This window comes from Eurosta solidaginis, chromosome 1, assembly GCF_040869045.1.
Source record: "Eurosta solidaginis isolate ZX-2024a chromosome 1, ASM4086904v1, whole genome shotgun sequence".
NCBI lineage: Eukaryota > Metazoa > Arthropoda > Insecta > Diptera > Tephritidae > Eurosta > Eurosta solidaginis.
Genome location: NC_090319.1, coordinates 154,217,137 through 154,236,458, shown reverse-complemented (window position 1 = coordinate 154,236,458; position 19,322 = coordinate 154,217,137). Strand labels below are relative to the sequence as shown.

General features: G+C 36.8%; 1 pseudogene; it reads right to left on the bottom strand.

The window, feature by feature from the left end:
* Positions 1-54: 54 nt before the first annotated feature.
* Positions 55-19,322, bottom strand: part of LOC137238199 (uncharacterized) — a 48,479-nt pseudogene continuing 29,211 nt past the window's right edge.

The following is a 19,322-nucleotide window of genomic DNA, read 5'->3' as shown; positions in this document are numbered from 1 at the left end:
ACGTCCGAGTATTGGTGGTTGACCCTGCATAGGTGGCTGACTGGGCATTGGCGCCTATCCAGGTTGTGTTGGTGACATCATTTGACCCATGTAACCACCTGGTGCACTTGGTTGTTTTAGAGGATGGCCTGGATGTTGAGGTTGTGGAGGGCAACCAGGTGGACCAGGTTGTGGTGGATAGCCCGACTGTTGTGGCATTGGCAGATAGGTTGTTGCTGCTGCTGTCATGGCATTGCATACAAAATGGCTTTTCGTTTGAACTCCGGAAATAGCTTTCACAACAGTGGACTTACCGTGTCCAATCCTGCCAATATTGATTGTCGCCTGACGCGAAATTACCTCTGGCGATAATGGGGAAACATTTTCGTTATCCTGTAAATAATAGTTTTTTATTAATTCGAATTATATTAAAGCAAATACTGCAATATAACAGATTGAACGATGCAAATTTTGTAGCACCAGTAATGAAAATGAATGAATGGATGTGTAGCGATATGGGAAAATGATTTTAGATTTCCCAGAAAATGGCTTTTCCCATATAGCATTACAACTTACTTGATTTTGGTTCCTTTGTGGAAAATATAAATGTATTATTAATATAAAATGCAAATACCGTAGCGCACACAACACTTAATTTTAATTTAGTTTTTATTATATCCGAAATTATTTGTAAATCAACTTTTATTACTCTGCTGTTTCTGCGCTTGTGGTTTCAAGCTGAAAACAACAAATGGCGGATTCGCAGAAAATTTTTGTGACGTATTTGAGGGTACATTGCATGTAAGAAAGGGCAAGCATATATGGATTGGACATTTCAATTAGGCCTTCTCATTATGTCATACTAACAATTGTGGAACAATGTGGGATATTTTGTTGTTGGTCGCCATTTTCAGTCACTAGATTTTTGCTGGGATGTTATGTTGAAGCTACATAAAAAGCTGCAGTTACCCACCGACGTGTGTAACGTACGTACACACAGTTGAGCGAAATGCATGCCCGTAGTGGCAACGAAAACAATATTACCATTGACTTGTTTGAATGCATGATTATGGAAACATCACCTTTTTCTATTTTAATTTTTGTTGCTGTAAAAGGCTGGAATTAATATTAACTAAATACAAATAGATTACATATTTATAATCTGAACTTTTACTTAATTATTTCGAATTATTTCCACAAAATTTAAACTTTAATTAGGTGTTTTTAAATAAAATCTGCAAACGGTGAAAAATTAAGGCGCAAAAGTTTACTAGGCAACTCTGTCTAGTGAGAGAGCGATCAGCTGATATGTTCTTACGGAAAAAATTAAAATTGTTTTGATATCTACGTTCTGTACGTGCGTTGAGCGTCGGTGAGTTTTCGTTTACATTACACATTAATCAGATAGGTCGTGTCAGCTGACACGTTTTTTGTACGTACGTTCGTAACTGCAGCTTAAGCTGCCAAATGATATCTTAAACTGACATGCCAATAAAGATAAACATCTTTGGATAGGGATAATGGTACTGGAGGCAATACAGAAATGCAAACATTTGCCTCGGACGAATTTTTCTTATTTCAAGTAAGGGGTGTTGTAGCATTATGCGTCACACACTGTATTGTATCATTATATGCCACACCTACTGTAACATACTTGCGGCTTTACGCATAACAAATTCAAATATATTTTAGTAATAATAATATTACAATTATTGAACTAACCCAGACGGCACGGAATGCCGAATATGAGACACATATCACAGTTAATAAATTATACATATAAACACACAACCCATTGTAATATACATACAAACATTCAACTAATTGTGGGAAAATACCAAAATATTCAAACTGATCTGCTGACGCTGCAAATTGTACAAAACTACATGTATACAATGACTGTATACAAACGTACATGTATGCATAACCCATTTCCTATGTACTTATTTTTAGTTATTAGTATTAAGATATTTATGAATGTATAGGTTAAGTAAATTAGTATAAAAGACAATAATTTATTCAATAAAGCAGAGATTTAATGTCGCACAATCAAACGTGCAACGTCTTTCAATTACGAATATTTCATGACGATCCTGCCAGCTCAGAACAAAAATCAGCACAACTGCTAAAACGTTCTGACTGGAGAAGATCCTGCCAGCTTGATCTTAACTTAGCTGAAAATTTGCTCATAAGCAAAATTCGCTAGATCTTGCCTGGACAGAGATCCTGCCATCTCACAATCAGCTCACTAACTGCCAAGAATTTGAAAAGAAAGGACTAAAGATCCTGCCAAACTAAAGTAGTCCTGAACGTAACAAGATACAAAGAAAGAAGATATTTTACGCTACACAGAGGATTCAAAAAATTTTTTGCTAACATCATCAGGAGCTGAACAAATTAAAACCAAAATCATCAGTTATGAAAATTGGAGCAAATCAGAATCGAAGGATGACTGATCAAGTAAACGCATAAGCGGAGTGGAATAAAAAGGCAATAAGGATAACGGATCAAATAAAAACGTAAGCAAGCTGGAATAAAAATGACGGATCAAATATAAGCAAAAGAGGTGGAATAAATGTTGGAAATCTTCAGCAACAGCAAATTAACGGCAAACTACATCCAGACCGACAAGGAGTTATAAATATATAAGTATACATTTTTAGAATCAATTGAGCGGCCTCAGGGACGCTAAACCATTAGCAAAAACGAAAGTTTAGGATTTTTTTTTTTGCTCTTTAAGTAGGATATAAAAGAAAATTAGGTTTTTAGAAAAAACAATTGTATTAAACCTTGGATAAATTTTTTCAAAAAAAATTTTTTTTTCCCACTAAAATATAAAGTAAAATTTCTTTATGGAAAAGAAGTAGCAGAAAAATTAAAATTTTTTAAATTCAAAAAAAAATTATCTTAAATTTTTATAAAGAATATGTTAAAGTAAGTTGGAATATTTATAATAATCAATCAACTTCAAACATTTCACCTAGCATCTGGAGAAATCCCATAAAATATTTTAATAAAATTTAAAAATTTAAATTATTCAGTCCACTACTATTAAAATGCAAAGAAATTCCTCAGACTTTCCTCTCTATTATTATCTCTTTCCTCTCTATATATCTATCTCTCTATCTCTAACATTAAAACACCAAGTTATGATGAAATTCTAACACCTCTGACAATAACGATTAAAATTGTTCAAATGTTTAGCTCTAACAAATATGCAGTATTGCAATGGAATAATTCTTTCACCATCCTTCGAAACTTTTTGCCCTTTTGATATTTAAATTTTTTACCCCAAAAATGGATATATGGCATGGCGACATTTGGGATCGTCTTTAAACTCCTTTTTGTAATTACGGCGTTTGCCTCAAGCCCATATGGTCATTTGATAAGCGCCAGCAATAGCAAAGAGCAATACTGGTAAACATTGGGTCATTAGAGAAAATGCCACCCAGGAGCCAATTTCATATGTATAGTTTGGGCGATGTACCAAATTGAATAACTTGGTAAGAGGATTATCGTCAGGTACTGGGATATGTCGTACTTTCGTGCCCGGTGGACGTTAGTTGCGTAGCGCCATATGAATGGAAAAGTTCCCTAATTCGAAAAGCCGCCAAGAAACCCCACACTCGAAGTACGCAAGAACTTGTGTATAAGGGATGATTTACATGATATGACACATAAGCCGTAAACCCCCAATAGTAGCTGTAGGTCTTGAAGAGATTTGGTATAGGCATTGTGGCATCTTAGAACCGGTGCACAAAAATGGTCTTTAAAATTCTTTTGGCATAATGTACGGTGTAGCACGCAGCGGCAATATGTACGGTTGGTGACATAGGTTTATTTGCTGCTCCGCCAAAATGATAGCTGGGCGCGCATAGAAGTTAAGATAAACAAACATCGGGCCAGCGTTTTGCATATTGCTTATGTATGATATACAGCAAATCGCCAACTGTGGTACTAGCAGGGACGTGGCATTTGCCGTATGATTTAGAGCCCGCCGTTGACAATATCTCAATATCTATAATTTATTATCAAAATTAGCAGCAGATGTGTTGGATGCACTAAACGCTATTATTTTAGAGCACTGTATTGGCTATCACCAGCGAATCCCCTCCGACCGTATTTGCTAATGCGCTTTGCTCAAATTGTGTTTTATAAGTAACTCACTAGAACACAAGTTAAATTCTAAGTTTTAGTAACTGAGAATTTACTGCCTGCATCGTGTCGTCATAACGCCCACCGCGATCATTACCACGACCACCTCCACGAAAACAACCTGGTCAACCACGTCGCTGGAACTCCACACGCAATCTATGGTCATCATCATCATCACCATCCAGAATATTTGCTGAAATAATATATCGCTTGCAATATACTTACGTTAAATACCTTTCAAGCGTTTAGGTAGCCAGTAAGAATGGGGTCTTTTCTGCAGCCTTTTGGGTTTTTCGTGTCCGCAGCAATGTCGACACGCAGTGAAAAATGTAGCTGCTTCACCGACAGAAAAAAACAATTCACAAAGTTACGCTGCCTAAATGAAATAACGAAAAGATAATGATTAGCAATCGAAACTAATTTCCAAAGTTCAAATACTTACCTTTTTTTTGTTCTTTTTCTCCGACCGGCAAAATCGTGGGATGTAATCCCGTTATGCCAATTCATAGGAATTTTCCATTCAACACACAGAATTATTACAAGTCTACCATTTATGTATATACGCATGTCTGCCTATTTGGGTATATGCACGTATTAGTGTTACACAAAATGTGCAATCACGTACTGAAAACCGAAAATTATCAAAAATCGTTACTAGTACCGGTACCGTCTTCACAAAATTATCCACTTTTTTTTAACAAAGAAGGTTGTTTTTTTGGTTGTTTTTTGTTTTTGACATCGTCATATTTCTGAATTAAGGCTTCGGGACAAAAGTCAAGAATCGAACTCTCGCAATGAACAAGTCCCGAAATGAAAACAAATTAACTTTTCTACGGCACTAGTGCGCCAGTTAGCATGACAAAAATACATAATGTATATACATTCGCATGCTGCAAATTCACCACATCAGCTCTATCAAAAAAAAAAAAGAAACACGCGACAGGGTGGCACATTGGCACGTAACATTTAGCATAATGGTACGTGCAGATAGAACGCGTCGTGAACAGCTTCGCAACAGCTTGTCAGGGAATGGTAAATAATACAATTCTGCTTGGTGGAATTGTATTTAATATTCAGTTTAAACCATCTAGACTTTTCAACCAGCACATGCAGTTGGTGGATTTTCGAATTTAATTCCGATTTTCGCTATTCGTCATGAGCTGTCGCACAAAATTAAATGCATAACTTCGTCGGCCTCTACGGTCCGCCTAAACTCGCTTTATTCATCTATTATAACATACGTTTGTCACTAAAATAACACCCTTTTTCACACGTAATAATGAAATATCTAATGACTAACTTAAATACGCAATGATTTGGGTGGGTTGCTTGGAATCACGTCCGTTCCAACCTCCCACGCTTATCACCAAAACAAGTAATTTTGCGCGGGTGGCTTGGAATCACGTCCGTTCCAACCTCCCACACACCGCAATTTTACTGGTTTTGTTAAATAGGCATGAGCTGCTCGAAATCACGTCCATTCCGACAGCACTAATAATCATCACCCAACCAACCTCACGGCCACTCGCCTTGGCACCTCAATAAGATGCCACACCTCCTACAACAAAAAAAGGCAGTCGCCCGAGAGCGACACGATAGGTTAGACGCTGGAACGGAGACCTCGGCCTCTTCGTCCAGCCCTGGAAAACCTAAAAAAATCTGGAACGGAGACCTCGGCCTCTCCGCCCAACAAAAGGAGAAACCAAAATTTTGCCAGTTTGAAACGGAGACTTCGGCCTCTTCGTCCAGCACTATTACTTTATGGATTCTATATATTTTAAGAATTATGTATAATCAAATGGCAATAAATATTCACGTCTACTTTATCATAAACGTTCCTTTCATCCTAGCTTAGGTGGCATGCTGCGCAAGTCGGGCAGGACTCCCGGCCTCCCGCGACGCTGGCGAAATACGCGATTTAGATTAAGTTTAGTTTTAATGCAAATGTTTTTCTCGTTGCTTTTAAGTGGTCGGAGATCGGTGGGGGTAAAAACGAAGTTGCGTATCGCAAGGGGGCGGCATGTTTAGGCAGGATGCCTAACTTTTCTGCATCTGATTGCGATCCCCCTAATGCAACTCTGCGATTCGATACTCGACTTTAACTTATAGCCACCCACACCATCACCGCCACATGCACGTGCATGCATGTACATGCACGTGTATGGGTGCTTTTGTCAGTACTCATGCATATGCATGTCGGGGTTGATGTGTGGGTGCCTTTCTCCTCCAAAACGGAGGATTTTGCGGGTCAAGGGTTGTCGTTTTCTATTCAACCGGCCTCTTGGATTTTAGCCGTCAACCAGCTCACATCTGCCGCCAACGATCTCTGCCGTTTTTCCTGCCAATATATTCAGGTAATATTGTAACCAGGTTATTTTTTATATTCAACCAATAAATCACATCCATTATAACGAGAAATCTCGTCTTCTCTTATTTTTATTTCCAACAAGCATATTCCCCTTGAAATCGACCCCGGTGCGCCCACCTACCTCCAGGAGCAGACGCACCCCGGCCGAACACTGGGCATCCCAACAGACATCTGATTGATGAGCCAATACCGCCCAGGGTCTTAAGGAGTCACCCCCGTAAGCACTATGAGGAAATACGGCACCTGAGAACACAGCCGTATGAAGCCAAAAAACATAAGCAGGTCCTTGGTGAACTCCATAAACATGCGTCGGACCTCTATGTCAGGAATTGCCCGGTGAATTAAGTACTCAAAGAACAATACCCATAGGGAAACGCTAGTCACTCTAGTCCAACTTTGATCTGGATACTGTAACAGGTTAAACTCTTACCTATCCAGAATCAACCCCGACATATAAAATGTCCCTGCTAGCAAAGTGTCCCCACATGACACCAACCATCTCTTCAATTGTAATGTGGAACCAACTCCTCTAACACCCCTCTCTTCACGGTCCACCCCTGTTGAAACAGCAAGTTTCCTCGGACTCCTGTTGGAGGACATTGATGACAATTTGTGATTGGTCGGACCTATTGGATGGGGCGAAGCACTGCTACAACAACAACATCAGAAGGCACTCGAAGACGATGCCTCAAAACTAACAACCAAAAGCAATAATTATCATTTCACTGACACAAATTTTATAGTTTTTTCTTCCGTAGTTGGACACAATCTTTTCATAATATTACTTAACAGTTTAAGATTAGAAATTTTTTTCAAATTGTATTTTGACTTACCAGCAACAACAGAATCATGTTTAATTGTACCCCGCACAATTATTATAGCATCATGTAACGAAGCTCAGTTTCTTCCAAAAATTATTCGGCACTGCCACGTAAAATCAATGTACATGTTCTAGCATTAACGCAACCTTTAAATAATTATAAACTATAAAAATAAAATTAATGTCAAACCCACTATAAAACCTTGGAAAATGTTGAAATGTTCACCACCAACTTAACGTTCTTCAAAGTAATCACATTGACCCAAAACACTTGAATTAATATCATTAGCTGTAGTCATACCAACACCACTACAAGCTTTCAATGTACGTTTCAAATCTTCTTCTGGCACACTAACAGAACATTTCACGATCTGCAAAATGCTGTGTACCAACATCACCAATTGGTAGTTTAGATAACACAACAAAGGCGTCGGCCGTACTTGGCTAGTTTATTGTACAGAATACGCCATTCAGCATCAACAATTTTTTGATACTCTTGAACATTATCAATACGTACTTCAGCATTGTCACGCTCAGCCTTGAATTCCAATTCTATATTTAAAATTGCGATTTTATATTTTTTGTATGACGTTGGATCCACCAAAGAAAAGGACAGCGTCCACAACTATTTTAGAAAAGAAATCTTTTTGTTGATGAATAAGTTTGGAGGACATTGCTGTGGCAGTGCATTTTTCCAATAAAGCACGTTGTTGTTCCTCTGATTGGCGCTTCGACATGTTCAGTCATGTCATATTTTGGTCATGCATTATTGTAATGCTTTGCGTATAGCTTTAATGATTATACGTGCATGCACGCCTTCCCCAACATATGACTTAACTTGTTTTAAGATTTCACATGCTTAAAGTACTGGTGAAGTGGTGCCATCGCCGACCTGATAAGAGAAACATTTTTGTTCTACACATTCTAATATAACAAAAAACTTTCCTCAGCATTTTGAGATTTGGCGATGTCGACTAGAGTTTTACGGCTGGATACACAATATCCAATAGTTCCATAATGGTTGCCACATCATTTGAAATTGTGGCCCTACCACTGGAATCAACAATATGTTTGTCCATAGTGGGTAAACCCAATGTAGTGCGTACAGCGTCCACAATTGAATGCGAGGCATTGATGTTGGATATGAGTTGAGGTTCTACCTTGAGAGCTATCGGTACCCAAATATTTTTTACACAAAGCTCATGTACCCAATACAAGTTCAGGGCGTTCATATTTATCAACACGCTGTCCGGTGTGGCCCAAATGTTGGAAATATTCAGTTGCCACCGTGGTGTGATGGTAGCGTGCTCCGCCTACCATACCGGATGCCGTGGGTTCAAACCCCGGGAAAAGAAACATCAAAAATTTTAGAAATAAGGTTTTTCAATTAGAAGAAAATTTTGCTAAGCGGGGTCGCCCCTCGGCAGTGTTTGGCAAGCGCTCCGGGTGTATTTCTGCCATGAAAAGCTCTCAGTGAAAACGCATCTGCCTTGCAGACGCAAATTGGAAGAGAAGATCGGCCTTAGATCTCTTTGGAGGTTATCGCGCCTAACATTTATTTTTTTTTTATTCACGGTTGAAAAAAAATATGGATCAATGAACACAAGTAAAAGTGAAAGAGTTTTTTTACCATCTGTTGTTACTTTACACATTAGACATTGGAAACGACGACCAGCATCTACAAATTGCATATTAGCCTTGCAACGATTACATCTAATTGGACCCATTTCACCAAAATTTACAATGGGTGGCTCATATTCACCCCAACCGTGCGTGCCATTGGTGAGATGGTAAGTGTAAAGGCCAAAGCTGTTGTTTTTAATAAATCAGCTGTTGCAGGTATGCAGTAAAAAAAGGCCTGCAAACGAGAAAGTTCAATGTAATTGCCAAACAAAAAATTTATTTCGTATATTAATACCTAACGTAACGTGGCGAGGAGTTACCCTGATCTTGTACCACATATTCTGTGGTCACCAATGGTGGTAATAAACCCTGTTCATTAGTATTAAAAGCACCACCAGCGCAATTTTGATTTTCAACGATAACGCTTATCGGATTAGGCATGATTATATATATCAGTACTATTGATATATATCAGTACCAGGTGCAGGTGGTTGCTAAATAAAATAATACAAAAATAATCATCAGTAATATTTGAAATATATTAGTTGTATTAGCATACATTATAACCATGACGTCCGAGTATTGGTGGTTGACCCTGCATAGGTGGCTGACTGGGCATTGGCGCCTATCCAGGTTGTGTTGGTGACATCATTTGACCCATGTAACCACCTGGTGCACTTGGTTGTTTTAGAGGATGGCCTGGATGTTGAGGTTGTGGAGGGCAACCAGGTGGACCAGGTTGTGGTGGATAGCCCGACTGTTGTGGCATTGGCAGATAGGTTGTTGCTGCTGCTGTCGTGGCATTGCATACAAAATGGCTTTTCGTTTGAACTCCGGAAATAGCTTTCACAACAGTGGACTTACCGTGTCCAATCCTGCCAATATTGATTGTCGCCTGACGCGAAATTACCTCTGGCGATAATGGGGACAAATTTTCGTTATCCTGTAAATAATAGTTTTTTATTAATTCGAATTATATTAAAGCAAATACTGCAATATAACAGATTGAACGATGCAAATTTTGTAGCACCAGTAATGAAAATGAATGAATGGATGTGTAGCGATATGGGAAAATGATGTTAGATTTCCCAGAAAATGGCTTTTCCCATATCGCATTACAACTTACTTGATTTTGGTTCCTTTGTGGAAAATATAAATGTATTATTAATATAAAATGCAAATACCGTAGCGCACACAACACTTAATTTTAATTTAGTTTTTATTATATCCGAAATTATTTGTAAATCAATTTTTATTACTCTGCTGTTTCTGCGCTTGTGGTTTCAAGCTGAAAACAACAAATGGCGGATTCGCAGAAAATTTTTGTGACGTATTTGAGGGTACATTGCATGTAAGAAAGGGCAAGCATATATGGATTGGACATTTCAATTAGGCCTTCTCATTATGTCATACTAACAATTGTGGAACAATGTGGGATATTTTGTTGTTGGTCGCCATTTTCAGTCACTAGATTTTTGCTGGGATGTTATGTTGAAGCTACATAAAAAGCTGCAGTTACCCACCGACGTGTGTAACGTACGTACACACAGTTGAGCGAAATGCATGTCCGTAGTGGCAACGAAAACAATATTACCATTGACTTGTTTGAATGCATGATTATGGAAACATCACCTTTTTCTATTTTAATTTTTGTTGCTGTAAAAGGCTGGAATTAATATTAACTAAATACAAATAGATTACATATTTATAATCTGAACTTTTACTTAATTATTTCGAATTATTTCCACAAAATTTAAACTTTAATTAGGTGTTTTTAAATAAAATCTGCAAACGGTGAAAAATTAAGGCGCAAAAGTTTACTGGGCAACTCTGTCTAGTGAGAGAGCGATCAGCTGATATGTTCTTACGGAAAAAATTAAAATTGTTTTGATATCTACGTTCTGTACGTGCGTTGAGCGTCGGTGAGTTTTCGTTTACATTACACATTAATCAGATAGGTCGTGTCAGCTGACACGGTTTTTGTACGTACGTTCGTAACTGCAGCTTAAGCTGCCAAATGATATCTTAAACTGACATGCCAATAAAGATACACATCTTTGGATAGGGATAATGGTACTGGAGGCAATACAGAAATGCAAACATTTGCCTCGGGCGAATTTTTCTTATTTCAAGTAAGGGGTGTTGTAGCATTATGCGTCACACACTGTATTGTATCATTATATGCCACACCTACTGTAACATACTTGCGGCTTTACGCATAACAAATTCAAATATATTTTAGTAATAATCATATTACAATTATTGAACTAACCCAGACGGCACGGAATGCCGAATATGAGACACATATCACAGTTAATAAATTATACATATAAACACACAACCCATTGTAATATACATACAAACATTCAACTAATTGTGGGAAAATACCAAAATATTCAAACTGATCTGCTGACGCTGCAAATTGTACAAAACTACATGTATACAAAGACTGTATACAAACGTACATGTATGCATAACCCATTTCCTATGTACTTATTTTTAGTTATTAGTATTAAGATATTTATGAATGTATAGGTTAAGTAAATTAGTATAAAAGACAATAATTTATTCAATAAAGCAGAGATTTAATGTCGCACAATCAAACGTGCAACGTCTTTCAATTACGAATATTTCATGACGATCCTGCCAGCTCAGAACAAAAATCAGCACAACTGCTAAAACGTTCTGACTGGAGAAGATCCTGCCAGCTTGATCTTAACTTAGCTGAAAATTTACTCATAAGCAAAATTCGTTAGATCTTGCCTGGACAGAGATCCTGCCATCTCACAAACAGCTCACTAACTGCCAAGAATTTGAAAAGAAAGGACTAAAGATCCTGCCAAACTAAAGTAGTCCTGAACGTAACAAGATACAAAGAAAGAAGATATTTTACGCTACAAAGAGGATTCAAAAAATTTTTTGCTAACATCATCAGGAGCTGAACAAATTAAAACCAAAATCATCAGTTATGAAAATTGGAGCAAATCAGAATCGAATGATGACTGATCAAGTAAACGCATAAGCGAAGTGGAATAAAAAGGCAACAAGGAGAACGGATCAAATAAAAACGTAAGCAAGCTGGAATAAAAATGACGGATTAAATATAAGCAAAAGAGGTGGAATAAATGTTGGAAATCTTCAGCAACAGCAAATTAACGGCAAACTACATCCAGACCGACAAGGAGTTATAAATATTTAAGTATACATTTTTAGAATCAATTGAGCGGCCTCAGGGACGCTAAACCATTAGCAAAAACGAAAGTTTAGGATTTTTTTTTGCACTCTTTAAGTAGGATATAAAAGAAAATTAGGTTTTTAGAAAAAACAATTGTATTAAACCTTGGATAAATTTTTTCAAAACAAAATTTTTTTTCCCACTAAAATATAAAGTAAAATTTCTTTATGGAAAAGAAGTAGCAGAAAAATTAAAATTTTTTAAATTCAAAAAAAAATTATCTTAAATTTTTATAAAGAATATGTTAAAGTAAGTTGGAATATTTATAATAATCAATCAACTTCAAACATTTCACCTAGCCTCTGGAGAAATCCCATAAAATATTTTAATAAAATTTAAAAATTTAAATTATTCAGTCCACTACTATTAAAATGCAAAGAAATTCCTCAGACTTTCCTCTCTATTGGTGGGACGAAAATACCCGACATACTAGGGACCTACCCAAAGAGTTAGAGAGTTTAAAGAAATTTTGGAAGACAATAGGTATGGAAAGGGAACCCACAATTGAGGACATTATAAACCCCACTAGCAAGGTGGAAGAAATAATGCGTATGATGAGGAAAGTGTTCCCCAACAATTCCAAATGTTAGGTAGCACCTGAAAAAAAAAATTTATAAAACAAAAATATCTAACTTCCTATTAATCCCTTCAAGATGTCTTGGTGGACAAAAATAGCCCAAGGCATTATGTTAGCCATAGCTGGCTACGAAATAGGAAAAGAAAGCTCTGAAACAAGAGATAACAAAATAATAAAGTATGAGCCATCAACTAGGGTAGATACAGAAAGTACTCCGAACATTCCGGATGTTTGGTTAGCAATTATAGGTTGCGTATTCATGCTATTAATCATCACAATAGCCATGATGCTCAAAAACTATATGAAGCACAAATTTAGGCAGGTAAAACCCGCCACAACTCGTATCTAACCCATTACCAGTACCAAACCAAAACTGAGGAAGAGCGATAAATTCAAACCCAAAATGTCACAATCGACAGTAAAGGCAACCCTGCCTAAAGCGAACAGCAAATCAAAAAAAAAAAAATTTGCATAATTCCTTTGATGGCTCCTGACAAAAATAGTCATGAAGCAATAGGATAATCTAGGAGAGTGGAAGTAAGCAAAACCTAATGAAAAAGAAATAAAAATATATGCAAATAATTTTTCTACCCAGCCAATATTAACAACTAAAATGAACAAAAGTCACAAAGAGAACCTATATTAAATATATATGTTAAAGCGCTATATAAATTTGCAATAAGACATGTCGCGCTAGTTTTCATCTTAGGATAGAAAAATGGTAGCGTAGGAAATACAAGAAACCTGATTGTAGATGATAAAATTGACTTAGGACAATTACTTATCAGGCTGTACACACGTTGTACAAATGCCGCCAATACAGGACTTGGTATTTATATGAAAAACACAGTTGTCCTCAGGGACAAATTGGTGAAAAATAATTGATTATTTACTCGAGTAGGCAAATGTAAAACAATAATTGATAGTTCTCTAAAATAGAATATATGCATTAACCAAAGAGGTTGTGCACGTGACAAATCCCGGTATAAAAATAAAAATTAATTCTTCATAAAAGTTATGACGATTCTGTCCTGGTGGCCGCCGCAGAAATCGCATGACAAATAAGATCAAATAAATTGCTGGAAAAATAAGAAAAATAAATTAAAAGATAGAATAATTTTGCATCCACTGTACCTTCTTTCCATTAACCAGCTAAACTACTACAACAAATACAAATTACCTCGCTCTTCCACCAGCTACAGCTACACAATTTTCCGAATAAATAAATGTAACCCTAATAAAATAATATAACAATGAAAAGGTGTTAAAAATATGTATATAAATATGAAGTGTTTCAGCCATAAAAACAACGTTTATAGAAATCATAATCTTAGGAAAACTCCGATAAAATAGTAATAGGAAATATTTTTACGCTAAATAGAATTGAATAGTAGCAAGAAATAGTCTTATTTCAAAATCCCCAATAGATTAGAAAATATTAATAGCAAGGTTTCTTCTTCTCTAACCTTAGGTAAATAAATAATAAAAATTATTTCTATAGGAAACTGATTTCCATAAATTAATAAGTAAGGGTAGAATAAATAATGGTAGGAACTATAAAAATAATTTAGAAATTAGTAATAATAGCAATTATTATTAAGGAATTAATTTCTCTTGGAAATAATATAAAAATAAATATTCCAATTTACTCGATTTGTAGGAACATGCCGATTTTTAAGTGAGTCGACGCTCTTAAAGACCGGCTGTGCAAAACAAATTTTAAAATTCTTTATATGAAAAATAATTATTACATTTAAAATTTTGAAAAAATAAGTAAAATTTAAAAAAAAAAAAAAAAAAATTTGTCTATATCTAAAAGTCTAAAATGTTGAAAAAAAAATGGACTTACACAAAACAAAAAATATACGTAAACAATAATTATAACAATAAAAATAGCAAGGTCAACAGATCAAAAGCAAAGCAAACAACCTCTTTCACTACAATATCAAATAACAATAAAATATCAAAACAATTGAAAATATGACAAAAAGTCTTATACAATTGTTCACAAAACAATTATATAACACTTTTTTTTCTAAGGGGGATGGTGTAGCATTATGCGTCACACACTGTATTGTATCATTATATGCCACACCTACTGTAACATACTTGCGGCTTTACGCATAACAAATTCAAATATATTTTAGTAATAATCATATTACAATTATTGAACTAACTCAGACGGCACGGAATGCCGAATATGAGACACATATCACAGTTAATAAATTATACATATAACACACACAACCCATTGTAATATACATACAAACATTCAACTAATTGTGGGAAAATACCAAAATATTCAAACTGATCTGCTGACGCTGCAAATTGTACAAAACTACATGTATGGAGTTATGCATACAAAACTACATGTATACAAAGACTGTATACAAACGTAGATGTACGCATAACCCATTTCCTATGTACTTATTTTTAGTTATTAGTATTAAGATATTTATGAATGTATAGGTTAAGTAAATTAGTATAAAAGACAATAATTTATTCAATAAAGCAGAGATTTAATGTCGCACAATCAAACGTGCAACGTCTTTCAATTACGAATATTTCAGTGTGAAAATATAATGCTTCTGAATTAAAAAAACAAAGGTCAGTCAAATATTATTATTCTTTTCCAGGATCTCGTACAGATAGTGAATGCTGATCAACCTTATTGGCTAATTGTGTTACGGTCTGCTGTTATGGTCTACGGTTACGATCCACTTGGGAGCGTTTTCGTGCGAATACACCTAGTGACTGGTGCTGGGACCAAAAGTTGCGATGCAAAAGTATCGAAAGAAACAAAGAAAAAAAATCGGCGGTCACTAGCGGGGAGATAACCACGAGTTTCCGGCTGAGGTAGAGAAGAAAGAAAATTAAGTCGAGCGAAAAAGGAAAAAACCTCGAATGCATGAGTTTCCGGCTGGAAAAGAAAAAGCCAAGAACTGAAATTAAAACGAGAGGGTTAAAAAGGAAATTATTACAGCCATTGCAGCAGCCATTCCATCCGATACCACAAACCGCAGCAGCAAAAAGCCCCGCAAATTTAGCGGCAAATATATGTAAGAACTGGAAATAGGGTACATCGAATGATGTGCGGCATCACCAGAGCAATGGATGCAACCACATTAGTAGCAACCGCAATAGTAATAGTCGCGGCCAAACACAATTGCCACTAATGCGTCGTACACAGCAACGAGTAGGTGGCGTAGGAGCAACGAATCGAGAACTCAGCAAATAAATGTTAAACAACCGCAGAAGCAACAAGCACAAAGGAATAACCAGCAACAACAAGAACAACAACGTCACCAGTAACCACGCCGGCAGAGGCCCACGGTACGTACTCTGGCTGGCCATGTAAGTACCAGACACTGGGTGAGTCCGTTTTTTTTTCTTGCTCTAAAAGGCGTTGATACTTTGCCTTTTGCTTGTGGGTCGTGCGTTATGTACCCTATTGTATGAAGTCCTGTCAGAAGGCAACCCATCATTGTCCTATTTGTGATGCATTCATTGGCACCTATTCAAATTGGGTTCCAGTAAACTAAAACCGAAAAATTCTAACATGTCCTCACCAAAGCCAGAGCAGGAAAAGTTTCTGTCTTAAACAAATCAAAAGACAGCGCGGGTATTACTCGGGTGGAGGTGATAACTTTCACATTTCAACCTCCCAAATACGTGCCCATAATGTGTTTAGACATATGCGCGCCCATACTTGCTATTATATGTATTCAATCCAAATACGACACCAGTAATTATTATTTGTAATGTGTCACCTTCATAATACGGCAGCATTAACGATTATGAAATTGAAATAAACTTTCTACAAATATTCACTTGCATGGACACCCAACAAAAAAATGGGTTGCGATTTTAAGTAAAATTTCGGAAACATGATTCAATGCAATTTCTATTTATGTATATTTTTCTCTGCATATTACCATGCTGTGTACGTGCAAAAGCCAATTTAAAAAAAAGGAACATTGGAATTATCTGCCAGAAAATAGATTGTCATATCAAGGCGGTAGACTTCGCTAAATCGTAAATATATTTTCAACATATAAATCCAACTAAATTATATATTAATGCAATCAACTTTATCCTTAAAACGTAAAACGTAGATTATGATTGAAAAGAGTACTTAAATGTTTTGAGAAGCGTAAATAGTTACGGTATACCTAATTTCAAAGTCTCGGATTATTAAATTTTAAGCCAAAGTTTAATAATAATAATGATCAGCTAAATGAGATACTATTACGTACGTTTAGTTTATAGAACGGTTATCTACTTTAGTATTTACATTTAAAAAAAAAAATGTTTACCATTAAATACATAACTACTCGTATAAGATATCTTCTGAATCACTGTCCAATATTAAAGAGTTTGGAAATTTGCGTTCAAATTTTTTTGTGCGTTAAGTAGACTAGAAACACAAACCTGCAAAACAAATTAAGCATGCAAACAAATGTTAATTAAAGGAAAGAAAACGTAGCCATTTTATGACTATATATTCTGTGAGAAATGAAATCAAATCCATCAATTTCCAAATTACTTGTAGTTTTAATTAAATGAAAATCGTAAATAAAATAAACAAAAATAAAATAAAGTAAACTAAAATAAAATAAACTAATAAAATAAAATAAACTAAAAAAATAAACAATTTTTTTTGTTTATATACTCTTCCGCCCCCTTTATTAATTATTAATAATTGTACTTACCAATAAGCTAAAAGCGTACAATAAGAATTTAGTCTCTGTTTCGCTAGTAGAGTAGATGGAAAATTTAAATGAATTTTGTAACCATGATTATTTTTTAATGTATCTTAAATAAATTGTAATTAGAATGGGAATGCTGACGTCGCCCTTTATTTAGAAGGTATAGGGTAAAACAGTTGAGGGGCCACCGAAATATAGGTGCGTGGGTAGCCAGGGTTTTGAGGGTGGGATCAGCACCGGGCGTCGCAACAACACCCGCGGCGCCCCTATGTATATTCGGAATTTTTGTTTTCTTTTAATTTTTCAGCGTTGGTAACCGGTCATGTTCGGTTCGGTAAATTTTTTTTGCGGTTATCTTTTGAATTTAAATTTTTGAATGTTAACGGTCTGTCCGTGACATCCGGTTTGGCCGGATGTTGTTTTAGTTTGAGTCGGTCTCTGCGCTTCTGTTGGTTTTTTTTTTTGAATTTGACAGCTGTTAGTTTTGATAGGCATAATATGACTTTTTTTCTGTTTATGGCGCAGGAACAGTAAGGTTGGCAAGGACCCGCCCTAGCCGACAATGACTAGCCACTGTGCACCACAACATCATGCCGACCGTCTTCCTTACTGCTTCCACCGAAAATGCGTATGCATAACAGATGGCGCCCAACGTGGGGCCAGAGGCGCTGGTCTCAATGGTCAGTTCGGGCACCGTGTGAAGTTGACCATTCCACCAGTCCGAGGTGAGCAGCCACAGTAGCAGCCACCTGCGTTGCGGGGGAATGGTTGACGGATCATGTTGTCCGGACTGGTCATCGGGGGCAGTAGTCGAAGGCGCCATGTGACTTAACGTCAGTCTCCGGATTTTTGTACTCACCCGGTGAGGCAGTGCTGCACGCACTTAGTTTTTTTAGTAAATGGGGTTTTTTTTTGTTTTCCCGGAAGTTGTCCGTAGTCGGCTTTGGAATAATTTTGTCCGCTAATTGGGTTTTTATTTTTTTTTCTAATGTTTAAATTTTTATAGTTTTTTTTAGTTTCCGTTTTTTTCTGCCGAATTTGTGATGTCCAGTGTGAGTGTGTGTGTGAATTGCAAGAACCCCAGCTCAACCCACGTCTCAGGTGGTAACTCAGAACACCACCTGGATTGTGACGGGTTGAGCTGGGATTCAAAGTGGCACTTCTTCCTGTCCCACCAGACTGGGGAGCGGCTCCGAAACCGCTCCACCTATTGCGGCGGAGGCAGGAGGGTTGTCCAGTGAGAATGGACGGGAGGCCTCAACACCCCCAACCAGTCCCAGGGGAGAGCCCCTGGTGACTGCCCCTGCGTTGCGGCTGGGCATGTTGAGACCAACCCGTGTGTACCTGGAACTGACCCTAGTGGCCCCAACCAGTCTCGGAGGGGGGCCTTAAGACCCCCTCGCATTGCGGTTGGGAGCACTAGGCAAAAGTATGAATGGAGCTGTGTTTACATTTTTTTTCTTTCCCCTGTAGCCTACGGCCTTCTAAGGACGGGATGTCAGCATTCCCATTAAAACCTATATCGCATATTTTATTAACTAACCACCTTTTTTTCAGCTTTTGGAAATTTTTATTTATTCGATACGATTATCGATAAATGATTGCATTAATTCTCGCGCAATTTTTTTTATATAGATATATACATTTTTTTTCAACAAACCATCGTTTGGAAACATAAGTTTTTTTTTATCATACTAGGATTTAATAACCGCAATTTTTTCACCGTATTATAATGTCGCGCGACCAGTCATTTGGGCAACCGGGCCAGAATACTCCGTTCGGGAGTGCGGGAAATTTTCGAGGGCACCAGCACCGGGGTGTTAATAATAGGGGGGCCTTTTCCAAGGCCTTGGTGG